Source organism: Ambystoma mexicanum, chromosome 4q (genome assembly GCF_040938575.1).
Source record: "Ambystoma mexicanum isolate Mex_15411 chromosome 4q, UKY_AmexF1_1, whole genome shotgun sequence".
NCBI classification, from domain to species: Eukaryota; Metazoa; Chordata; class Amphibia; order Caudata; family Ambystomatidae; genus Ambystoma; species Ambystoma mexicanum.
The window spans coordinates 615,076,462-615,100,198 of record NC_090928.1 but is presented as its reverse complement, the minus strand read 5'-3'; positions in this window follow the sequence as shown (position 1 = coordinate 615,100,198).

Sequence of the window (23,737 nt, the reverse complement as noted above, 5' to 3'; positions counted from 1 at the left end):
GTCTCTTGAATCTTTTCTACCAGTTCCGGGAATCCCAGGTAGTAATCGTTTAGGCACCAACATTGGGGGTGGGGGGAGATTTGGTCTGGAGGTGCTGATTTCTATTACCAGAGGGGAGTGGTCAGAGATTCCTCTGGGGAGTAGGTGCGCTTTGCGTATTTTATATGTGTCTACAGATGGGATGAAGAAATAGTCCAGTCTGGAGAGTGAGGCGTGAGCTCCAGAGTGGTAGGAGTATTCTCTATGGTCTGGATGTGCAGTGCGTCAAGCGTCTTGAAAGCCCAAGGCGCTTGTGAATGCGGCTAGTTTTGTGTTTGTGACTGGGTTTCTTTCCCGTAGATGTGTGCGGTCCATTTCTACGTCCATAAATTCGTTGAAGTCACCTCCCATGACCAGGGTTTCCGATGTGTCCCGAGTAATCAGGGGGGAAATGTCAGAGAGTAGCGCGGGAAGTAGGATTGGCGGCGCATATACTGCTAGCAGTGAGATGGATTGTTCCCATAATGTCCCTGTGGTGTACATGTATCTGCCTCTCACATCCTGGGTGACAGTTGTTCGGTGGAAGAGGAGATTCTTGTTGATTAGTATTAGTACGCCACGGGAGCCCATGGTGTAGCCAGCATGGATGGCCGTTCGGTAGTTTGTGCGTTTGAAGAAAGAGCAGTTTGAGCCTGCTAGGTGCGTCTCGGTCAAGAATGCCATGTCTGGCGTGTGCCTATTCAGAAGTTGCATGACCAGGCGTCATTTGACTCGGTTCCCCAGCCCGTTCACATTCCATGTCAGGAGCCGGAGGTTCCTGGTGGTGGCGTTACATGTGGCCATGATCTGATGGGGTGGTGTTGTTGAAGGATGCAGTATGTGCGGTGATGTTCTTATGTGTTCTGCGTGCTGTATTGGGCCATCGGTTCTGACTATTTCTGGTGTTCTTGTTGAGTAGGCAGTTATCCGGTGTTGTTAGTAGGTCTGTGAGTTCGAACTTGTGCCGTGTTTGAGTGCTTTCTAATGCAACAAAACCCCTGGAATTCGGCAGTTGTTTGATGTTCTGCCTCCTTAACCCCCATTGGACAGCCCCTAAGCACACTGGTGACATCACAAATGATAACAACACGGATTGCTTCCTAAATTAGCTTAAAATACGTATCCTCCCCTAACTAGCAATCACTGGGTTTGCCACATCTCAATATATTATAGTTGTCAATTATTTGCTATTTCTTCTGCCACTCGAGTGTCCTATCTCGATCTCTGGAAAACACTTGGAAGAAAAGCAAACAGCACTATTCCAATGCCCCAAATCATCACACATCATCCTTTCATACCTTGCCCAAATGCTCCACAGCCTCCTAACTACCCTATTCACACTCCTTATATCATTTTAGGGAAGTCTGAATAGCCGAAATGAAAAGCCTTGCTACTTGCAATGCACCCCATTTTATGGCAAAGTTAAGTTAAAAAAAAAACAAAAAAAAAAACGGATGTATGCCAAACCAACAAAGGATTTTGTGCCCAACCTGTTTCTTAATTGCAGACGATCCATCCAAGTGTTTTGATTGTGTGTATGAGCACAAATAGGACATTTACCCTTTTGGAAAATGAATGGAAAAGTGAAAAATGCATCCTTTTTGATGTTTTATATCTTTTAAACCATAACACAGATTTGCATGTAATCTTCCTGTTTTGAAGGGCCCTGATCTGACATCTCATTTGGAAAAGTTCATGCAAATCTGTCCAACAGCTCAAAAGGTAGTAGACATGGAATGTTCACATATCTTATGGATAATAGGTGTTATCTATAATATAGTTATGGATGCACCCCACTAGCAAGAGCACTTATATTGTGAAGTATGCATTTTGCAGTAGTCAATGAATCTGCACAAAACCTTACAAAAATATGTAGTCCTGAAACAGAAGTGTTTTAGAATGCAATGCTGCAAGTGGCGCAATATTACAGACGGTTGCAGACTTAGTTAAATCCCAAATGACATCTATTAAAAAACGTTTGTTTTGTGCCTGCAGTCTGAACCACTGGACGGAATTTTATCACGTTTGAGCGATGAGCAGTGGCCTGTTTCAAAATGTATGCTTTTAACAATCTGGTGTTTTGATTATAAATGTTTATTGCAATGAACCTTCTAGAGAGGGTTCACCCTTCCTTGATTCTATATCTAATACAATTGCAGAATGGCTAATTAAGGGAACGTCTGACCATATAATAATTGCAAGGCACCTACATTTGGACTGCAGTAAGTATATATTGAACTTAAACTTTAATAATGATAGTAATGAAGACCCAAAAGGTTGCAGTTGGTGTAACATTATGGGGTTATGGAATATGTTCTTTCTGAACATTGAAATAGAGCACAATTTCATGCTTAATGCAACTTGGCAGATGGGCAACCACATGTCCCCTATTGATTACATTTTTGTAACACAGACGATACGTCATATCTGTGTTGATTTTACGATCCTGCAGTCCAAATGTAGTGATCATAAGACTCTAACCTGAACATTCACTAGCGCCTATGATAGACAGTCAGTGCTTGGTGCACAAGGTCTTTCCCTGGATAAAACCTCTAGTCATCTTATTTGGCAACCATGCATTAAAAATATGAGTTGTTCATCGCTATATTTACTGAAATTGAAAAAGAAAGACTGTATTAGGGTTCAACACCTTTTCTAAGTTGTTTAGAGAATTGAAGTTGTCTGACATTGTTCCCCTATTTAAACCATCACCCATCCGGCATTGCTATGTCAAAGCCATACAGGAGGCGAACAGAACTCTGAGAAGGAACATTCAAGATCTCAGGAAAAGCGATGTGCCTACCTCAATATGTTTGATAAAAAACCTTCAAATGACAATATAAAAATTGTCTTAAGAACTGGAAACATACCCTTTAGGCAGATTATTGTAATGTAATGCTTTGCATCTTTTCCAATAATTAGGAGCATTATTTTTGAAAGCTAGTTAACTCATTGAAGTAAACATGAAGGTGCCCTTATAAATCCAATAGCTGCGAACATATGGAGGAGCTACTATATACTTGATTTTTTATTCGGACCAGGTGATAATAACATGATCATTATCTTAAACTCCCTGCAGGTCAGATGATTCTCCAAGCAGAGAGTGGGAGGCCTCCCTCTGGAACGGCCTCTCCGCCCCTCTCAGACTTGAGCCAGATCTCCTTAAGTTCCAGAAACTTCCTTTTCTCCTCCTCCTTCCCTGTACCCCTTCCTTACTAATGCTCTTGTGCTGCTGCATCTGGATTCCTGGTTTCCTGGTTCCTTCTGAGTCATACAACCAGCCTGGCTCAGCACCGCTTACTGGCACCCTTCCCTGACTAGAATACTGAGTCTAGTCCACCCTCTTCCTCGCACTAGTCCACCCTCATCCCTTCCCCTTCAACACTGCTAGACCACTGAATCTGGCCCATCCACCTTATGCACTTGACCCTCATCTCATTCCCCAAAGCACTTGCCTGCCTGGCTCAACCTAGAACTTTCCCAGCCCCTGATGCCCCTCCATCCTCCCTCCTTCCCCCTTTACCTTCCTGTTTTTGCCCTGACCTTCCCCTTCACTTCTTGCTTGCTGCACTTGCACGATCCGAATGTCACAATTAGGATCATTTATTGTTATTATCCTCCTATGTTCCCCCCTTCCCCTTTGTCTTGTGGTTCCTGGAAACACATTCTACTGTATAGGCGCCATATAAATGTTCAATAAATAAATCTTTCATCTGCCCAAATTGAGTTTTCATGGGAAGATATTTATAATTGGATAATAAAGCTTACATTGTCTAAGACCGCAGGCCATGATGGCCTTTCAAATGCAACCTTGAAAGGGAATCCCATTTTATGTGCATACTTTCTATGTGTACTTTTTCATGACATCTTGCAGAGTGGGATCATTCCCTCTTCAAGGAAGGCTTCCTTTGTTGTTCCCATTTTCAAAAAGGGCAATGGACTACAGCCCCTGAATGACCGTCCCATTGCCCTGCTTAATGTGGGTGGTAAGGTCTTTCCATCTATCATATTGTCAGAATTTAAAAAACGGCATATGGATTTCTGATCATTGTGACACATTTCAAGTAGGTTTCCATAAAGGTCTGGGGACACAATTAAAGAGAGTTTGTTTTGCTTTCTTTTCTTCAACAAGAGAACTTATGTAAAAAAGAAATATTCAATTTACATAGCGTTTATTGACTTGTGGACCACCTTTGACTTGGTCAATTGGAAGTTGAATATTCTGGGCCCACATGACATCCTTTAAAGTACCATCATTCAATTAAATTTGAACACAAGAATAACAATAGTTTGGATAGCTTGGGCAGAATGAGACCCACAGGGACCTTCAACAGGGCATTGTCTTGGCCCGTATTCTTTTTAACCTTTACATAGAAGATATGGGCATAAAATTAAATGTAGCCTAAGATTTTCTGCCTAAACTAGGCCAGCTGTGGATCCACTACTTGGTTTATGCTGATGACTTGGTGATCCTGGATAGAACACCAGTCTGGCATCTAAAACAAACCAGCTTGGAACTAGTGGACCAATTTGGAGTTCATCCTGAACAAAAAGCCTCTAGTTTCTCACATGTTTACCAGACTCCACAATAAATGTATACATTTTGCAGCTCAAATTAAGACAATAAATGGACGGTTTAGCTGGCTTTCTTTCAAACCTGTTATGAGGTGAGAGGTATGTACACTATATATTTGTACCTAATTTCTATTGACGAACGCAGGGACAGACATTCCTTTCCTATTGTGTTGTTTTTGAATCGTTCTGCAGAATATGGCTTTTGAAACAAAATGAATGGGATTGAGAACCAACTTTTGAAAACTGTGCTCTGTGATTACCGGTTGTTTAGATATGAGCAAGATTTGGTGAGTTTGTTTGTAGTGACTATTTTGTGTATGCATCTATTTTAAGTGGGTATTAGTATAGTAGGTCATTGGTATTTATTTCTATTGTTTTCCAGGATGGTCTGTCCTGAAAAAGGTGGTCCATTCATTTTTACCAACACGCAGAGACTCTGAGTCGACCCTGGACTGGATTAACTTGTGGATTTGTATTTTGTTTAATAGTCTACTTAGTATGAATCTACATTTAGTGTAGGTTAGCCTGTATGTGGTTTGAGCACTTTCTTTTCTATTATTAATTTGTGTGCTAGTCCTTTTTGAATTTTTTGATAAAAATAATGTTTTTTTAATATGGAGACAAACGCTCAAAATAAAATTTGTTTTGCTCGAGACATCACTAGTGTAAAGAATAATTAAATTATTCTTTATTAGATGCCAGTTATAACTGAATTGGGTTTATATGAGATAATTGATAAACAGATATCTTAACTCATATTCCAGGTAAGAACCCTTCTTTTGTGTTATATGGGCTGAGAGGATAGCTCAGGTGCAATGCGTTTGTCTTGGAAGCAAGACAACGCAGAGCAACATAGGTTTGACTCCCGGTCCCACGCTTAGAGAATGGTCTCTGGTATTAAAAGAACATACTATGAAATAAAAGTAGTGCCAAGTTTACAATATGGAACGAGGCTTATATTGAATCTAAGCTCCTCATTGTTGACTCCACTTACCGGCTAAAATACCTGCATCTTGCCTTCGACACTCCTTGCATTGATTGCACATCCAGACCGGTCCTGAAACACGTCAAAACATTTTGGGTCCTAATGGATGCAGAACTAACTATGACCAGTCACATTAATGCCTTAGCCCCTGCCACCGCCTACACAGCTAGACTCATCTCCCAGAGCAGGCAATACCTCTCACCAAGCAACAGCCTCATGTTGGGATGAGCACTCATCCTCACAAACATATTGAGTATTGTAACCTGATCCTGTTGGGCACGTTTGCCACCAATGTAAACAAATTACAATTATTGCAAAACAAAGCATTGCGTGCCACCCTGATACTTAAGCATTCTGATCACATTTCAGCATTCAGACATGAAGCGCACTGGCTCCCCATCAAAGCTTGTTGAATTAAAAACAGTGTCTATTGCCCACCAGTGTGTGTACAAGGAATCTCCTTTTTACCTCAATGACTGCATCTCACAAAATCTCCCAGTTCTTTCTCTATAATCCAGCTCCAACATCCTGCCGATTACCATGCGCTTCAAGAGCAAAAGAGCTTGAGATGTTAGCGTTTGTGTCACTGCTGTCTCCCTGTGGAACATTTTTCAACGGCTCTCAGAAATGAACAGTCATACATGGTTTTCAAAAGACTCGTAAAAACGTGGTTGTTTCATATATACAACTAACAGCAATTATTCTACTGCTTAATAATGTCTGTTGCCTGTCTCTGTTGTATACCATATGTTTCTGCTATTGTACCAAACACTGTGATACCCTTACAAAAATGTTATAAGTAAATAAATGATGAGCAACTGTTGGTTAAATTGGAAGGGATCATTTGGAGGAGGACGTTATCCCTTCCTAAATGCTTACCCATGGTAGCCGTGAGGTACGAATTGGGGCCCATCTTTTTGTGCTTATTACATGGAGAATGTTGATGCTGTACAGAAAAGTGATGGATACCCCATTAAACACCGGGGAGAGAATCTGCATCTCATATTTTGCATCGGTTGAAGAAAATCCCCATAACAGCACAAAGGGTTATTTGTTTACATTCCCATATTGCAAGTGGAGAGCGATGTTCATGTGCTTAAGACTAAATGTCTTTCCTACTAACAAGGCACTTGGAATAAGATGCAAATTGTAATCAAGAAGCTTAGGTTGTCATTTTTGCTGCAACATTGAATCCATACAAACTTTACAGACCTACTTATTGATTGCCCGAACCTTCAAGCCATTGGACATGAGTTATTTGAGAATTTAGTTTAAGACTACCAGAAGTAGAAGTTCTCTGTACGGGTTCTGTAGAGAGACATGATAACACTCATCAATTGTTGAAAATGAATGATCCTGTAGGTCGTTGTTGCGCCTCACCATGGTGTGGCACAGTTCGTTGTGGTGCATTGCGGTGCAAATATCTTGAGAAACATGCATCCTAGTGCCTTGAAACATGGGACCTTGAGTTTTGTGCCTCGTGTCGGGACCGGTTGAGAAATAAAATGTTTGTTTCCCTTCCTGGTGAACATGACTTGCGGCTTCATCGGACGGCACCATCTCACAAAAATCCTCTCGAAAAGTAATTTCACTTGAAGCAGCAAAAATTTGGAAACTTCTGGATTGCTACCTCCCTTGACCATCTCCTCTCCGGTCCATTTGCCGCTCATACATTTTTTGTTTCCCTTCCCAGTAAACATGGTTTACGGCTTTGTCGGCAGGCCACAAGCCCACAAACATATTTTGACTTTTTCTGAAACCTAGGGAAAGAGGTGGGGTGTCAAAATTTCATGTAGCCGGTAATGTCTGAAGGGTCCTAAAAGGTAACTATGCACAATTTGGTGCGGATTGGTGCAACGCTGTGGAATTGTATAAGGAACAATGCTTTGCCAAGCCACAAAGCCACAAACAAATGTTAACTTTTGGTGAAATCCGGGGAAAAGGTTGGTGTGTCCAAGTGTAATCTAGCCAGTAATGTCCGAACGGTCCTAACAGGTAAGTATGTGAAATGTGGTGCGGATTGGTTAAACGGTGTGGAATTTTATAAGGCACAACACTTAGCAAGCCACAAACCCACCAACACATTTTGACTTGTGCTGAAATCCAGGGAACAGGATGGGGTGTCCAAATGTCATGTAACCAGTATTGTCTAGATGGTCATAAAAAGTAACTATGCAAAATATGGTGCAGTTTGGTGAAACGGTGTGGAATTGCATAAGGAACAACGCTTCACCAAGCCACAAACCCACAAACCCTGCCACAAACCCACAGACACATTTGGACTATTATATACATATGACCCCGTATATATCAACCACACTGAGATATTTATGCAAGATTTTAGACATTAAAAGATTGGGGAACAGGTGGCCTTATAATGTTCCTGCAACTTGTTTTGGATTGATGACTTAAGGCCTGATTCACAGAAGCATTTTTTAATGATGCAATTCCATTGAAAAATGCTCTGTGAATCAGGCCCTAAATGTAGTAACAAGGGAGAGAGGTCTACTTTTTTCATTTTAGTGTATAAGCTATTGTGTTCATCGAAGTCTATTTATTGTGAATCAAATGGAAATCTAATCAGTTGTGGATCATTTTGTAGATTACTTTTATTATATATATCGTTTTATATAAAGCGCGTAAAGTTTAATTAAAAGCAAATACAATAAAAAAATAAAAAAGTGATGTTTTCAAAATTGCCAAAATGTAGGGACAAACAGATAAGGCCTCATTACACATTATGCAGTAAGGGATTACCGGCACCGGTAAGGGCACCGGTGCGGTAATCCCTTACCACCCTACTACGAGGTCCCTCAGCGGGTCCCATCCTTAACGTGTGGTCAGACCAATCATAAAAATGATCATATAGCATAAAACAAATTACAAACACTTAAAACAACACAAGTGATACCAAACGTAAGTGGGTCCTAATAATGTAGGTATTACAGGGTCAATGAGTGTCACTACTCCACACTTTGAACTCTAAGCCTCTATGGTTTTGGCTATTTCTTTTTCTTATTGGTACATTTATAGATTCCCGATTTGTACAAGTTTCTGTCCCTTAAACACAACAATGTAGGACAGACATTCTTCAGGGGTGTGTAGTATCTTGTGTTGATTCCTAAAATCTTCTAACATGGGAGAAGTCCCTGTTGATCAAAAAGACACTATATTAATACTTGGTGTCATAGTACTAATCTATTGTTTCATACAATAAGGCCACCCTCATCCCCAGGCGGGTGTGAAGTATGTTGATAATTGCATACCTCTCTTGATCGAGGGGTCAGTATCCTGGAGTCTTTTTGTAACCTCTACTGGTTTCGCTATGCATAGTGTACAACAGATATTGAAGTTGGACTAACATATATACACGATGCTGTATACTCTCGTAAAGTAACTATAAATAGTGTCTTACCCTGATCCTGTGGGTTCACCTCTCAGATTGTTTTATACGAGATGACCAGACGACAACACGTCTGTGTTACCTCAATTTTCATGAGATAGTTATTTTCTGTCTCGAGAATACAGGTGGTTCCCTTCAGACAGGAGAAAGGAAACCCCATCCCTATGAGGGTCAAGTGCATGCCATTAATTCTTGGAACCTATGGTATATTTTTTAGATCAGAGATTCAACAGGAGACCTGAGTACCAAAGCTATAAGAGCGGTTGGATTTTATACATTTTGGAAACTCAGAAATTACTACTGAGATTAGCATCTATAACAGAGATACAAGTAAGTAGCTTAGGACAGGAAGTATGTTTGTTTTACCACCCATAGCCTAGTGCTAGTCCCTTGATCGGTATACATGCTCCATCTGACGGAAGGCGGGGTTTCCTTTCTCCTGTCATCATATTCATTTCCCCCTTAACAAATGTTACCTGACTGTGCTTCAGTTTTAGATCCACCAAAGCTCTAAGAATATCTTTTATATCCAGCCAGATCCCTAGTTTGTGGTGTTTATTTAGCCCTTGATTACAGGTTTAAACTCACTGAGAGTCCTGATCGGTCAAGATGTATAATTCTACTGCCTTGTACAATGTGAAAGGCATGCTTTACTACTATGCTCCATGCTGTATTCATTGCCTATGAGGATGCATTTTAGGTTTCTGTTTTCTCAATGGAACTCCAGTAGTTTTTCTTAGAATAAGCACTTTTTGTGAATCATGTCCTAGTTTATGAGAGGTTAGATGCCACCCTATATATGTTGACAATATCTCAAACATAACACATACTGAGCTTTTTTTGTCGGAATCTCTACAGTATTTTGATATCATATGGGATTTGCTCAGTAATGCCATTGATGTTGCCATTTGTCATATCTCCTGTGATGTTATGTGTGTGTGGCTAGGAGCAGTGCGTGATTTTGTACTGCATAAGGTCCCCTTAACAATGATTTTTTATTGACTTTCACAGGATTATATTAGGGCAACAACCATAACATCCCTTTAACAATGCTTTTTTCACTATACATTAACCAAACAGAATAAATAGGAACATTGAGATACAGCTTTCTTCTTATTACCGGTCAGGGACAATTAAACTGGCTTGGAAGAGTGCTGCAATAAAAGTGACCAGCATTATATAATCCACACTTACATTAAGTAGTATGAATAGTCAGCAGCATTAAAACTGGATACAATGATAGAAATAGTACAATTCGTTAAGTATTTCTTTTTTTGAGGTTTATAATGTACTAACTCACAGGGGTGACACTTCAAAGCAACTGGGAATATCAATACAGGATATTGAGTACAATACGAAGATGCTGCATACATACAAGCAATAGGAGGCATGTGATGAGGTAACATGCCCCGGTAGTTTGCTCAGTTATGTCAGTATTAGAGATCTAAGCAGATAGTTGGGTTGCATGGTGTGGCGAAGCAACCACTGGATTATATAAATTCTGGAGCTGGCAGATTATTCATATTAAAACAGGATCAAGGCTGGCAAATTCGAGGTTGTCAGGTAACGGCTTGACATGGCGATTGGGCAGAAGTGCTAGTCATCCATTCAAATGGTAGAACCTGCAAGGCAAACTGAGAATGGCAAGTCAAAGTTGACATTTATTGCGGACTTGGAGAAGGTGATTAATAGACTGCTCAATTCCAGGGATGAGGTTTGGCAAGAGAATTATTGGAGCGAGCGGTTTAAAGCAAACGTTGTACAACACTAGAACAATATAGCCAGACATCATTAAACCTCTTCTGCCTGCCACCTCCTCCAACAAAAAATATAGCAGACAGCTCTTTACATACTTGTGGTCACATACAAAGCAGTCTTCAGTTCACCAGTGACCACTGCTTTTGATGCAGCTGAAATGCACTTCCCTTCGTCATAATCCTTCAAACCAAGTACAAGAAAATCAGTATCTAACTGGCTAGTGCTTCGAGCCCAAAGCCTTTTTCAATTTCTGACACTTTCAGAGCACCCTGAAGTGTATTGTCAGTTGCAATGTGGTGCTTATATATGTCTCAATCACACACAGCTACATAAATAACGTGATAAGATGCAGGCACTGCTAATTTCCTATGCATAGCACGTAGAGCCAGTCCTGGCTTTTCCCATTGCATGCCGAGACTTGTAGTTTTGCTGTTCCACCATGGTAAGTATAGGCCTACAAATTCAAGCATGCAATGTGAAAACACAAGACAGGCTCGAGGTGCAACTTATGACACTGAGCAGCTTGGCAGCTGTGAAGAAGCACCCAAAGAAGCCAATCCATCCAGGTCAACTAAGTGGGACATTCTATGGTTTCTGCTTGGCATATAGACAATGAAAATACATTTTCTCTCAACGTCGTCGTGTTTTGGAACACATATTAACTATTAGATAACTTGAAGAGAAGAACCTTTCGAAACCATTCAGAGGATTCAGGGCCTCAATCGAATTTGCAGATCTTTTAGCAGCAATAGCACGGAGGTAATTACCAATAATGACAATGGTATTCCTGATCATCCACCCAATTCCAAGTTTATATTCCAGTGGCGATGTCAGTGGTATTGATGGAATCAGACCACTAGAATTTCAGCAACTCTACCTGCCGTATTTAAAACAGGAAACAGATGTATCTATGCCCACCCTATTTTAATGGTGAATTGGGTAGTTTACAATTGACACCACTACATACTATTTAGAAGCAAATAAAAACCAAAAGTGTCAATCTAGACCCTTTTGCATTACAATATAAAAGAGGTGAGAGGATGGGAATCAGAAAAGCAAACTTTTTCCTCATTCCAATGTCCTCATTTAAAAAGTTGTTTTCCCTTCTCTACAGAAACAGAAAATAAAACGATGTATAGGAAGGCGTTACAATTTTCACCTTGCACTTCTGCGGTGTAGGTAAAAATGGGAAGATTTTCATGGTGAAAATTGAATTCATCTTTGGGCAGTGTTTACCTCCAGCAGTTTTCTCCTTTTATATCCCGGGAGATAATACTTACTATATTGTATCAGGGAGGGCGGTGCAATCGGTTGAATTTGACAAATTACAGTAGTTTTGCCTTAACCTCCCAACCCTTAATGAGGCCCTCAGTGTCACCTGAGCTTTCAGAGTCAACATTCCCCTATTTTGATACTAGCTTCTATGTTATAGCCACCTTTCATTAACCTTTATCGCTGGATTTCTCAAGCAGGGAATCACTGTAGGCCCGGTGCCAAGTCTTGTCACCATGAAGAAAAATCTCATTAAAAGCTCTCATTCTAAATATTATATTTCAGTCTCTCAGCATATATCGAGGATTCATAATTCACCTCAGAGCATCTGCTTTCTCAGATTAATGTAGTAAATGTGGTGTTTCTGTCTGCTATAACACTGGAGTCGTTTTCCGAGAAATGGCTTGCCATTTGCTGTCTGCTGCAAAGTTATGCTAAAAATAGACTGAAGAGCCCATAAAGAATGGCTTTTTCTTTTAATTATTGGCTGCATTCCAAGTCAGACAGAGTTAATGCAGTTCAATGTTCTCTTTTCATAGGATTTTGTTGTGCATATGGAATAATGAAGGTCTTTCAGTTTGATGTAATAATGTAATACCATTGGTAATTCTTACAAAGAACTGTGGAAGCTATATAGATAGTCTCTGCAGTGACAGTGTTCTAACGACTTGGTAGCCACCTTTGAAAGCATTGCTTATCTGCCTGATATGAATGAATGTTTGCTTTTGGCAAAATAAAGCGTGACATTGCATAAAACTGCCACTCATGCGACTATGGAATATCTGGCATTTGTATTATTATCATTGTCTTCATGTCAGAAAAGTCAATTCAAATACTAATGTTCTTCATAAAGATTCATACAATGATTTTAATGTGATACTTTATTTCTGCTCCACGCTTAAATGTCTCTTCAGGTTTGTCTAAACGTCCTTGGTTGCCTGTGACAAAGAGGATAACCTTTTTGTCACTGTGCATTGTCCATGAAGCCTCCACAAGGCAGGCTAACACATTCCAGCAGAACATGCCAACAGGTTTGCACCAATGGGCAGATACAACGATTCTGATGATTCACAATTTTCAGAGGGCACATCTGTGGGGGCTTGACATTTTTTGTCTTTACTCCAACAATGAAACTTTCTCCTCAGAGATGTCAGAAAGAGCATGGATTATCCGTTCTTCCATAAGAAATTCAAGGCTTGACTTTTCTCCCAGGTTCCATTAAAACGATTTTTCAACACTTGGGTCCATCTGGGAATTTTTGTCAAAGCCAAGATATTGTGAAGTCAAAGTGCACAATAGAGACATGGCACGAATTGATGTGACGTGACATGACTACACATGGCATAACTTGAAACATTATTATCCCCTTCTTGCAAACATTGGTATTAAAATTGTACATACCTCACGTTCATAACAGACCCTTTTTTCCTTCCCACATCAATACATTCAAGTGCTCTGCTGCATATCTAAATCGATCTACCTATGAACACAAATGGACCATGAGCTGGGGAGCAACAGGGAAGGGGTACAAAAATGAGACACCCCACTCTCAGCTACTTCATAATACTACAGTGTAACAGACATGTTAGAGCTAGACATGCTTCATATAAACCATGCATTCCGAATAATAATATTGATCAGGTTTCCAGGCATATCCCCTTTTCCAAATTGTCTCTATGAAGAAGGACTTAGATCTTTTACATTTCTGTTGGAATCTGTATTGCAGCCTATTCAGTACTGCATCATGACAAATATTGTTCCACCGGATGACCACATGCTTTTGTTTTGTTTTTCTTGCAAATACCAATGATAATTGTTATGGTTCAAATTAATTTGCCCAAGATTCCACTGCTCTTGTAGAGGAGGCCCCAGACATGGCCTGCACCCCTTCCCCTCATTTGGAGGTACCAGGAGCGTACTCGCCAAGGTATGTGACGTATGAAGAGCAAATGAACCTACAAAGAGCTGTACTGGGACTCTGCCCAGTATACATCAGAAGATCCATACCGGTTGAACCACCCATATCCAGACAACCCTGGGCAGCACGGTACCCTTTCAGACAGCCATACTAGCTGCTGATACAAAATGAGGAGTACCTACACACGGTCCACGAAGAGACCCCAAAAGCCTTAATGGAAGGCCAGTGGAAATGACACAAGGGTCTGAACAGATCTGTGAATGAACAAAAGCAGCTATCGAAGATAACACACTAGTGCAAGTAACTACGAAATTGAATGGAATAGGCACAGAGAGGAGACAATGTTACAATGCGAGGAAACAGTGCTACGAGACAAGATGGAAGCAAATGTCCTGTTAAACGTGTGTAAATAGGCTTGAAACACAAGATGCTAAGAAATCGATATTGCTTGCAATGCTTCCTAGAAGATAGAGCGGCAAGCGCCAACCATATATCTACCTCATTAAGGCACATTATACAAGTGCGACTCCATTTTGTAAAAGCAGAAAGGTACCCAGGCGGCCAGAGGCCTGACAGGCCAAGTTTTGAAACCCAACCAAAGGCAATAAAAGGAGCGGAATCGAAACTCAACAAAGAGCGGCTCATGCCTAGGAAATCAAGGTCAACCAGAGAAGGGGAGGAGAGCGTCAGCTCACAAGACTCCAACTTCAGAGCATACCAGCCTGCCTCATGAAGGCCAAGATAAGGGGAGCCGATGCAGGTGGCTAGACCGACACAGAATTAAATGCACTAAAAGCTGGAAACTGAAGCAGATTCATGGTGAACTAACACGTGACCAGCCAGGCACGAAGAAGTACCATCGCCTGATGTCATCCAGGACCCAAGGATGCCATAACTTTTCCCGATAAGAGACTACAGTTTTGAGGCCATCCTTAGCCAACTAATTGACACATCGCCCTAAAACACTGATTGATGGAAGGGAGGCAGGGTGAAACTTGGGACACCAGGCACAGGGGTGTCCATTCTGCATGCTGCTAATTAAAAGTAGAAATTTATGTCTAGGGGTGTAACCTGCCCAATCACAATGGACCAAGTTATCTGGAGTCCTATAGATATTGTAACCAATAGGATGTCGTAGTTATAGTGACGTCCATCACGCATGATGTAGAGGGATGGGCGTAGACGCCCACCTGATAAGAGTTATCCAATCCACATGCCCTACTATCATATACAGATATAACACCTATGCTCAAGTTACCTTTCCTAACCAATTATATTGCATTGTGATTTTTGTAAAGTTAGACGTCAATGATGACGAGTTTTCTGCATAAAAGTGACTGTTCAACTGAAGTTAGAGGAAGTCGGAGCGAGACTGGTGATCGCACTACAGCTGATTCCCATTTGTTTCCCTGTTTAATGTACTTGTGATTAAACAGACTTCCCTTTGCCAAACTATTGTGTGCTCGTTATTGAGTCGTGTCAGAGTAAGTGAATCCTGCACCCCCTGTTCTCACAAGGTGCGGCTATCTTGTTTTACAAGTTCTAGAGGGGGAGTGCTGATCAATGGGCCTGTCAGCGAATTCCTCTCCTCGAGAACACTTGGTAGCGTGAGGATGGTTTCGGCCATCGATTATTGATTATCGATTGATAGTGATAAGACACCTTTAAACCGATGGCACAAAGTAACTCCAGGCCTTTGGTAAAATCACAAGTCCTTTCGCCATTCCGGCTGAGTAGACTGAGAAGCTCCCCGTGGACAATGATAGAGTAATAATTCAAAAATCTGCAGTGGGTCTGAAGGAACCCGCCTTTCCTAGCATAACCTTTCTCATTCCCACGGGCAGCAGATTGGACGAAAATCTTAAAAAGCAGGAAGAGGAAGGGGTGGTGATCCCAAAGCTGCGGAGAGGAAAAGATGCGATTGGTGAGTAAAACAACAGACTTGTTACTTTGGCAAACGTCGTGTAGGCATTAGAGTAAGTCAGGGAAAGGTAACGGAGGGTGGTGGAGAAACAATAAAATAATTAGAAGTAGAGAAGACTGTAAATATATAGGAGGTAATGACTTGAGTATAAGAAGTAAAACATAAGGAATATCAGGGGGGTACCTGAAGTAAAATGTAAGGAATATCAGGGGGTACCTGAAATAAAATGTAAGGAATATCAGGGGGGCACCTGACGTAAAATGTAAGGAATAAAGGGGGGGCACCCGAGAAGAAAAAAAATGTAAGGAATACCAGGGGGGCACCTGAGAAAAAATGTAAATATTTGCCTTATTCCTGTTCTTTAAAGAGTGGTCAGAAGGAACGTGAACCCAGAGCCTACAGTGGGGGGACAATTTAGGCTACGGTGAAGATTAAAGACATCACAAAGGGGTTCGTTCACATCCCATGGTGGGGTATTGATTAGAAGGCAGGTATATGTGTGACCAGCTGGCGTCCGTCTAGTCTGTCAAGTGTCTGTCATATATGTCCTGTGTATGTTAAATGTGAAATTACTGTATTGATGATTGATTGAAATGCATTTTGGCTTTACACGATTTCATAACTAAGAGGGAATCGCCTTTGAATTGATGAGTTTTGAGTAAACTGTTGGCACAAAATTTGGCGGGAAAGAATTTGGATTGGAGCTTGCGTATGTGGTGCTCGTTCATACAAGTGGAAAGCTCAAGGAACTGTGTGAATATTGTTGTTGACGAAATTAGGAATGGAGGGAATTACCCCATTTGCGCATTTATGCAAGCAACTGCCCAAGCATGCAATAAAACTGAAGAAATATAGCCAGGAGTGGGTTAAGGGTACCGCTAATAAGATGTTTATGCCGTGGCCCCAGAACGGGTCACTTTCTAAGGCTGTTTTACAGCACATGACCGCCCTCCTACACGCCACATATACAGGCAAGAAGCTAGAGAAACGTATTGCTCTTTTTGAGTTGTGGAAAATGTTTGAGGAACCGAAGGTGGAAGAACCACCCACAGACTGGATACTAAATGTGTGTACGGAGGGGGGTGAGGCACCAACTGCGCCACCTGCTCCACCTGAGCCAGTCATTGAAGGGAGTAAATCAGAGGGGCTCTACCCACTAAGAGAACTTAAGGCAGCTACGGGGTATAGTAACCCTGCATATGAGTCACCTACATACAGTAGTGACGACATCAAAGAAAAGGAGCAGGAAAGTAATCTTGCCTCCGTAGTCCTGAGGGACAAGGAGAGACGCAACGATGAAGGAAAGGATCAGGCACAGAAAAGAACATCTCTCGAGAAAGAGAGAGAGGGAAAAAAGTGGAAAGGGGCTGATGACTTAACATTCGCAAAGGACGAATGGATGGGAGGACAGATAGTATTGAAATTAGATGGAAAAGGAAGTGATGACATAAGGCCGAGTGAACGGTCAGATGAGGCGCAGAGAAAGGAAAAAGAGAAAGAAAAGGACATGAGAGATGAAAGGGTAAGAAAGAAGGATAGGTTGAGGTGAGAACAACTATATCGCGAAGAGCAAGGAATACCGCTCAGTCGCACACAATACGCAGCCTACGAAAAGTACAGGCAGAACATGCTAAAGTTAGAGGAAGAAAGTAGAGCGCAAGAAAGGAAAGTAAAGAAGCGGGAAGATGAGGAAAGTAGAAGGGCAAAAGAACGTAGAAATGAATGCATGAGGGAAGTAGATAAGGCTAGAGAAGAAGCGAAGAAGCGAAAAGAAATAGATGAGGAAGCAGAACGTAAGTGCAGACAGAGGGAACGAGATCTACAACATTTGCAACGGGAAGTTACAAAGCGCAACCCGGTTGTAGAATGGAAAGACATAGAAGAATTCTTTCCTGCAAGCAATGCAGTACCAGGTACAAGCGGGACAAATATTGAAGATGACTTCGACACCAGAAGCATCGAGGAAACGATTGATAAAATCTATGACGAGATGGGGCTGGAACTAATTTCCCAAGGGGGAAGGGAAGATGAGCGCTTAGAGAGCACTCAGCTACATGACACTGAGGATATCACCCGAAGTAGTGGGAGCAGTGGACTGTCCCTAGACAGGCTAGAGATTGGGCAGAACAAAGAGGATGCAAGAAATTGTGTAAACTGGGAGTATTCAGAGTCTGACTCTGGTAGGGAAACGGAGGAAGTGGCAACAGACAAAGGGAGACAGTGCAAAAAACTGCTCCCGAGGAACCGAGAGATACGATGGACAGATGCTAGCGGGTCCACAAGTAGGACACCGAAGTCTGCTGGACAGTGCAGCCGACATGAAGAAACACCCCATGTTCAGAGGGGGGCATCAGCACCTGCCTATGCGGACAGGTTAAGGGCATTGCCAGGTAGATGCAGGGCCGGAATGCCACCCCGGCGAAAGACCGGAGAGGTATGGGGAAGGAGAAGGAGGACTGTGCATTCCAATTCACATTGCTAGAAAAGGGGAGAGCAAGACCGCAATATATTCTATGGCCACACATGGACCGAGAGAACCTTAAAAATAAGCTTCCAATGCTGACATCGGGAGCCGGAAAGTGGATACATGAGTTAGAGAAAATGACGGGGGGTGTCACCCTAGTCATAGGGGACATTAAGGGACTCCTAATTGCTATACTGGGTGAAAGAGCAGACGACGTGTGGAAAAGGGCGGGCTACCCTAGGGTAACCATAACTAACACCTCCCATGACGGAGCGCCATTTAATAACTGTAGAGCAGCAGTGTGGAAAGCGCTGCGTACGCTTTATCCAGACACGTCTGATATGGGAGCTATAATGACTCAAAAAATGAAAGAGTCAGAGGATCCGTTGCTTTATATCCAGAATTTTCAAGACGCGTGGGTACTCGAAACGCATGAGTCTTGGACGAAATCTATCCCTGTATGTTACCATGTATTGTGCCAAGGGTTACCAGAACCGGTGTAAAAACAGCTTAAGAAATTGTAGGAATAGAAGCAAAACCATGGGCCAAAATACAGTTGACAATTGCACATTACTGTAGATTGTTGCAAGAAAAGAATCAGAAAAAGGAGGCAACTCGTAAGGGCGAGGAGGCGAAGCTAGTGCAAAATAAACTCTCGAAGTATGCTCTCGAGGGAGCCATGCTCACCAGCCCAGCCGAGCCAAGTGCACAACATGTGACTAACTCATCACAAGAGGTTGGCAAAATAATCGGGGAGGGTTTCGAGGTAACCAAGGAGGTTTTCAGAATGTTCAAGGTGGCTTCCAGAACACACAGATGGGCAATCCAACTATGCCAGATGGACAGATGGAGCGAACACCGCCAGTATGTTGGCTGTGTGGAATGACTGGACACGTGACGCGCATGTGCAGAAGTCATGGCATGTGGCAAAATAGCCCAGGGATGGGGCCAGGCATGGCGAATCATCCTGCCATCCAGGGTTGTGCACAAAATTACACAGTGCAGCAGCAGCAGGCGGCAGGCTTGCAGCAAGGTGCACAGCAAGTGGTTCAACAAACAAACATGGGGAATATGCCACAAGGACAACCCCAGCAGGCACCGCCGCAGATGGCTCAGGGCAATAACCCTGGAAATGGGGGAAATCCACAAGTGTACAGTGGACCGAACCTATATATAAAATAGGATAGCTCACGGCAGACTCTGATGTATTCTATCCTATCAGTGACACCAGACCCTAATAGGGAACCTAGGCTGAATGTCACCATGGGCGGTAAAGAATATTCCTTCCTAGTTGACACGGGTGCAACGCGTTCGTGCATATGAGAAGGCACATTTTCCTTGTCCAGCGAGGCCATAGATACCCAGAGTTTCACTGGAGCTCATAGTAGAGTTCCCTTTACAGATGCACTCCCAGTCTCAGTGGGCGAGTGCGAAATGAATGTACCTCTATTATATTCACACCAGACCCCAGTAAATATTCTGGGTCGGGACCTGATGACTAAATTAAACATGACCATCTTGTTTACCGAGGCTGGTATAGTATGCTCCACCCCAGGAATGCATTATTCAAACGTGTGTGAAATGAGCAGAGCATACTCAAGACGTATAGCTATGAGAGCTATACCGTTAGAACCAGAAGTCTTTGCATATGGCGTGCGGGTGCTCATGGCGGGATTGCCAGGCCTCGCAGACAAAACTATGAGAACCCCTGATGAGTTTCTATTCAGACCAAGAATACCCATGCACGAAGAGGAGGGACAATTATTTCCCTTGGTGATACAATCTGCCGCAGTGCGAGGAAAAGAGGTATTGGTTGAAGGATATGACGATGAAGGCAGACAATGGTGTCTGATTATCGCCATTGAAGAAGGGTATCGAGTGACTGATGTCACCGATGACGATCTGTTTGAAGAACACCCTGACCTAGAAGAGACAAGGGTGGAGGTGAGTCTCATATTTTGGGTTAAAATGATCAAACGAGAGGTGCCACAGAGAATGATGTTGGCACTGGTACCCCCAGAATACTTTGAGGATGACATGGCCGAAGTGCCTGCCGCAGTATGGACTACAGGGCCCTATGATGTAGGTCTACTGAAAGGGGCAGGTGAAGCGAAAATCAAACTGAAACCAGGAGCAATTTTACCACGAGCGCGACAATATCCCATGTCCAGAGAGGCAGATGAAGGAATCGCGAAGACAATCTCCGCCATGATGGAGCAAGGCATCCTAGTGACATCAGAATCACCTTGCAACACAGTGATTTACCCTGTCAAAAAATCAAAGGGAGGGTCATGGTGTTTAATTCAAGATTTAAGGGCATTAAATGATATTGTTGAAGCCGAGTTGCCTCTAGTCCCGAACCCCTCTACAATATTGTGTAACATACCCGCTGAGGCAAAATACTTCAGGGTGATCGATTTGAAAAATGTGTTTTTCTCGATTCTGCTACACCATGACTCACAAAAACTGACATCATTCACTTTCAGACAAATGCGCCTGAAAAGCACAAGGTTGCCACAAGGGTATTGCAAGTCCCCGTCTATTTTCAACAGAGTCCTGCAAATGGACCTAAGTAATATTGCGGTGGACAGTGTTGTTTTGCAGTATGTAGATGACATTCTAATCTGCAGCACCACTGAAGAGCAATTCAGGCACAATTCTGTCCAGCTATTGTCTATACTGGCTGAGAAGGGATACAAAGTAGACAAGGATAAGTTGCAGTACTGTCAACAGGAGGTGTTGTACATAGGGCAACTGATCTCACATGAGGGGAAGAAGGTAACACCAGAAAGGGCTGAAGCTATCATGAACACAGCCACGCCGCGCACGATAAAACAAATGCAAATGCAATTATGTCAGAGCATGGGTCTTTGACTACAGCTCAAATACCAAGCCCTTGCTACAGGCCCTTAAAAAGGCCCAGGCAACAAAGGAAGACATTGAATGGAATGAAGCAATGGAGAAAGGGTTTACGGAACTCAAATTTGTAAGGCCCCAGTTCTCAGGATTCCTAATTATGCAGAGGAATTCCACTTGTTCTCACATACCACTGGCAATTTTATGACGGCAGTGCGCCCGCAGCGAACATCGCTGGGGTACAAACCCCTAGCATATTACTGCGGGAGTCTGGACCCGGTCATGAAGGGCCACTTCCCATGTGAACAAAACCTAGCCGCATCCGCATTCGCCATCGAGAAGGCATCATCCATTGTGATGGGGTGCTCCATGACATTGTATGTTGAGCACTCGCTGCTCGCCATATTAGAGAAGCCAAAGGGCACACTGACATCTCAAAGAGCATCCACCTATGAGGTGATTATCTCTAATCCATCGATCAAAATAGTGCGATGTAAAACTGCAAACCCTGCTTCGTTCATAGCTGAGCCAGTCACAGAGGGAGAACCTATACACGACTGTGCAAACTATGAGGAATTCTATGATGAAATCCCCAAGGTGTAGATATCGTCTTTATTGACGGGTCTTCAAGAATTGACCAAGAAGACGGACAAAGGTATACAGGCGTGGCTGTGGTAAAGCACCTAGCGAATGGGGAGTTTCAAGTACTCGTTAGTGCACGAATACCATCTCATTATTCGGCACAGGCTGCAGAACTATTGGCATTGATACTCGCCATTGAGAATCATGCAAACCAGGAAGTAACAGTATACAGTGACTCCGCCTATGTGACTTCCACAGTGCACGCAGGACTACTGCGCTGGAAAAGGAGGTGCTACCTCCAAGCGGACAGCACACCAGTGCAACACGCAGCCTTATTGGACAGGCTGATAAAAGCACTACAGCTCCCAGTGGTCATAGCGGTCGTGAAATGCGCCGCTCATACCAAGGGGACAGATTTCGTGTCTCGTGGAAATCATGAAGCGGACATGGAAGCCAAGCGCATGGCATCCAAGAATGAAACAATCATGGACATGGAGGTGGCACGTACCCATGAGCTAATGATGGCAGCGCGAGCCACACTGGAAGCCTATAGTAATATGGGGCAGACTCAGCTAATAGAGCTCCAGGGGGAGGCACCACAGGAGGAGAAGAATTTATGGAAGCATAGAGGGTGTTCCTTAAACCCCTCTGATGGGTTGTGGAGGCAAGACAGCACTGGTAAACCAGTAATGCCTGTCGCCCTCCTAAAGGTAGCATTAGAACAACTGCACTACCCCATCCACATGACAAAAGAAAATCTTGCTGCAATGCTCGCAGAAGACTGGTTCACACCGACGAAACAATCATGGACATGGAGGTGGCACGTACCCATGAGCTAATAATGGTAGCGCGAGCCACACTGGAAGCCTATAGTAATATGGGGCAGACTCAGCTAATAGAGCTCCAGGGGGAGGCACCACAGGAGGAGAAGAATTTATGGAAGCATAGAGGGAAACAATCATGGACATGGAGGTGGCACGTACCCATGAGCTAATGATGGTAGCCCGAGCCACACTGGAAGCCTATAGTAATATGGGGCAGACTCAGCTAATAGAGCTCCAGGGGGAGGCACCACAGGAGGAGAAGAATTTATGGAAGCATAGAGGGTGTTCCTTAAACCCCTCTGATGGGTTGTGGAGGCAAGACAGCACTGGTAAACCAGTAATGCCTGTCGCCCTCCTAAAGGTAGCATTAGAACAACTGCACTACCCCATCCACATGACAAAAGAAAATCTTGCTGCAATGCTCGCAGAAGACTGGTTCACACCGACTTTGGCAGAGCAGGTTACATTTTTCATGGTGAACTGCATTATCTGCCAGCAATTCACCGCTGGCACCATTAAAATTTGTGAGAGGAATCATTCCCAGACCAAACGGACCATTCCAGCACTTACATATCGACTACGTCAACATGATTCAAGTGTGCAATGGGTACAGGTATTTAATTGTGGTGGTGTGTCCATTCTCTAGATGGATAGAAGCAGGTCCTTGTACACACCCCGATGCTTCCTGGTGAGGGAAGTGTTCCCTAGATGGGCGGTGTGCGAGATAATGAGATCAGATAATGGGTCCCACTTTGTAAATTCAGTGTTCAAACAGATTAGTTCATTGCTTGGTATAAAGCACAAGTTCTTGTCAGCATATCATCCAGAGGGGAATGGGATATGTGAACGGATCAACGGCTTGCTTAAGGAGAGGATAGCCAAGTTGAAGCTTACATTAAAGAAGGGATGGATGCACTGTCTACCATTGGCATTGTATACACTTCGGAACCAACCAGGCTCCGACCATCACCTCACACCGCACAAGATAGTTACAGGCAGAAGGATGAGGACCCCTCTTACCCCAGAGATAGAGCTAGTTGTGATGCCTAGCCGACTAGGGAGGTTCTTGGAACAGAGATGCAAACGTACCTAAACTGTTTGACATCCAGTGCCTCTGTCATTTCAGACCAGCTGCAGCAACGGTGGAAAGGGGGTGGC